This window comes from Aulonocara sp. 'chitande type north' Nkhata Bay, linkage group LG22, assembly GCF_057382095.1.
Source record: "Aulonocara sp. 'chitande type north' Nkhata Bay isolate Kocher_YH1m ecotype deep benthic linkage group LG22, A_spYH_male_GT1.1, whole genome shotgun sequence".
In the NCBI taxonomy this organism is placed as follows: domain Eukaryota; kingdom Metazoa; phylum Chordata; class Actinopteri; order Cichliformes; family Cichlidae; genus Aulonocara; species Aulonocara sp. 'chitande type north' Nkhata Bay.
This window is the reverse complement of record NC_141364.1, coordinates 28,170,187-28,173,546: the sequence shown is the minus strand read 5'-3', so window position 1 is coordinate 28,173,546 and position 3,360 is coordinate 28,170,187. Positions and strand designations below refer to the sequence as shown.

Sequence of the window (3,360 nt, the reverse complement as noted above, 5' to 3'; positions counted from 1 at the left end):
AGAAAGTTAGCGGCCATCCAGGTCTTTATGTCTTTAAGACATTCCTGCAGTTTAACTAATTGGTGTGTGTTATCTGGCTTCATGGACAGATAGAGTTGGGTGTCATCTGCATAGCAGTGAAAATGTATGCTATTGTAACACACGATACTTTACCACTACTGAATGTAGAGAAAGTTAGGATCTTAGGCTTATGGTCTCTAGGAATCGACTAAGGAGCGAATGACACACAGCTAAAAGAACAGTCAACATTTATTCAAAACAAAACCAAAAACAGTCATTCAACAGTTCACAACAGTTCCAATTGTCCATATTTGTCAGTCTGTGTATTCAGTTTTAGAGTTCAGAGTTCAGTGTTCAGAGTTCTTTTCAGTCTTTTCAGTTCAGGTGTGTGAGTGTGTGTGTATAGTGTTAATGTTAGTAGTACTACCCGGGTAGTGTATTGTTCTGAGATCTCATAAGCTTATCTGTCAAGAAGTAACGCAGTTGTCACTTCTAAGTAGGCTGGAAATCTTTCCTGCATCGCAGCTGGGGATCCGGAATCCTGGCTCGCAACTTTAGACTCCAACAAAAAAACCAACCTGCACAGGGCAGTGAACATATTTTACATGAATATCATATAACAACTTAATCAACACTAGTGACCAAATGTCTCTCACTCTTTGTATATAAAGACTTAATGCAATCAATAATAAAATTAATCAAAGAACCTTAAAACAATTTCCACATCATACAAATTTAACTCAAATCTCATATTTTGTGAACAGCAGTCACATCAATCCAATGAATTGAGAGAATGTACATTACTGATGCACGAGGAAAGTGCAAAACGTGGTCGCAGTACTATTTAGCCAAAGACTGCTCATATTTATCATCTCATTACAATAAATAAAACTTACCTACTAGCTTCCAAAGAAATATTTCCGATTGGCTTAAAACATTCACAAGTGAAGAAATAAAAAGATAATACAGCACTTAAAAGGAACACATGAAATTTACATTATACTGAGCTAACGATTAGCTTGCTATGCTAGCACAGTTAGTCAACTCACCGGAAATGAACAAAAAACACAAAAACAGAGGTACATCAGCATCAACAAAAAGTGTCCGCGTTTCCCAACAAGCGGAAAAGTAAAATCCAATTTGTGTCTTCACACACAATCCTTGTTCAAGAAAAAGGTTAAGGAAAAACTCTGTGAGTAGCTCCGACCAGCATACGTAGCCTTAGCGCTATTCTCCTTCTCTATAGTTCTCAACTCAAGTTCACAAGCACTAAACAATCTCATAGTGCCACCTACTGACATTCTTGGGGAACAGCAGTTCATTTTCATGAGGCAGATTTTAGGTGGGTTACATCCCTCCCCCCCTAAATGGGCATGTATCCCTGCATGACAGCAGTCACTTTAAATGGTTTTTACTCTACCAACACATGGGGAAGGGTTTGAGTCAAGGGCATGTGAAAAAACCTGATCAAGACTGTTTAAAAGAGAATGCATCACTAATGTTAAGGGATTTCCCAAGGTGTTGTAGGTTAGTCTGCTAGGTTCAGTCCTGTTCCTAGTTGACCGCCTGATTTCTCTTGTTTCTGGAGGTTTTTCATCTTTAGCAACTTCTGCCTCCAATCCATATCTATCACTCCCCTCTTTTCCATCCGACAACCCGGTTGTTTCAGTTTGGTACTGCTCCTGAGTTACGTCAATAACCTTTTCCAAAGGTTCAACATCATTTTCTGTAGCTGGATCTATATCAGCACATGAATCATGAACAGATGAATATTCCTCATTAACAATAACACCTGTTTCTTTCATTGGAGGGTCATTTCCAATGTCATTTCCACTAGAACCTTGAAGTGAACCATCGCCCTCATCCAGCTCCACGGGTGCAGAATGAAACTCCTTTACTGCAGGGTTTAGATCAGACTCGTCCCGGTCCACACTTTGTTCTGACACAGACTCAGTTGCTTTGGGGATTTCACTGACAGTAATGAAAGCCGGGTAATTGACTTCTTCGTAAACTACTGGAAAGTCATAATCCACAATGTCATTATCACCCAGATAATGATAGTCTCCTTCAACTTCAGAAAATGGATTCTCTTTGGAGGTGTCGCCTTTGGGTGTCTCTTTCTCTTGGCTTCCATGACTGGGTTCGATTGGCGCTGAGCATGACAGAAACCCACACGGTAACAGTAAGTCTCTATGCAGTGTCCTCTCAGGCCCATCTGACTTGAGTGGAGCAACAACATATACAGGAGAGTCATTGAGCTGTTTTACAACTTTGTAGACCGTCTGACTCCATCTGTCAGCTAGTTTGTGTTTCCCTCGTATTCCAACATTCTTGACAAGAACACGATCTCCAACCTCCAAGGTGGATTCTCTCACTTTTAGATCATATCTTGACTTATTGCGTAGGGCAGCTTTCTCGCTATGTTCCACAGCAAGTTTATAACTTTCCTGTAGGCTTTCCCTGAGCTTCTTCACATATTCACTGTGAGTTACACTGTCCTGCCTACTCACATTAAGTCCAAAAGCCACATCAATTGGAAGATTTGGCTGTCTCCCAAACATGAGCTGATAGGGTGAATACCCAGTTGTGTCATTTTTTGTGCAATTGTAGGCGTGAGCCAATGGCTGCACATGATCACGCCATTTTAGTTTGTCGTCTTCTTGGAGTGTTCCAAGCATCCCTAGCAGTGTACGGTTAAACCGTTCTACTGGATTACCACGGGGATGATAGGGGGTTGTTCTTGATTTTTTTATGCCTAACATTTGGCATAAGTTTTTGATGACTGCAGATTCAAAATTACGGCCCTGATCACTATGCAACCGCTCTGGTATGCCATAGTGAATGATGAATTTGTCCCACAGGGCCTTGGCAACGGTCTTTTCCTTCTGGTCTGGAGTTGGCACTGCAACAGCAAACTTCGTAAAGTGATCCGTTATCACCAGAATATTCTTTGTTCCTCGGCTATCAGGTTCTAGAGACAAATAGTCCATGCACACCAACTCAAGTGGTCGACTGGTTTTAATATTTATCAGTGGGGCAGATTTCTCAGCTCTAGCCTTGCGGCGGATGCACCTTTCACATGTTCTGATTTTCATTTCAACATCTAGGAACATTCGGGGCCAAAAGAAACGTGTTCTCACAAGGTCAACAGTTCTTTCCAATCCCATGTGACCTACTGCATCATGAAGACTTTCAAGAGCTACTTCCCTGTACTCCTTCGGAAGCACTAGTTGAAAAAGAGTCTGGCCCTGGCTCACTCGTTTCCGGTACAAGACATTATCTATTAGGGACAACTGATCCTGTACTCTTAACATAATAATAATAATGGATACTTTATTGATCCCCATGGGGAAATTACTT

General features: G+C 41.2%; 1 long non-coding RNA gene across 1 annotated transcript; it reads right to left on the bottom strand.

Annotated features, from left to right (window-relative positions):
* Positions 1–231: 231 nt before the first annotated feature.
* LOC147304387 (uncharacterized) lies at positions 232–1,357 on the bottom strand. The gene is made up of 2 exons (XR_015126883.1): positions 1,050–1,357; positions 232–578 (listed from the first exon to the last, which is right to left on the bottom strand). It is a non-coding gene; the product is annotated as an uncharacterized LOC147304387 (long non-coding RNA).
* Between the last annotated feature and the right edge of the window lie 2,003 nt (positions 1,358–3,360).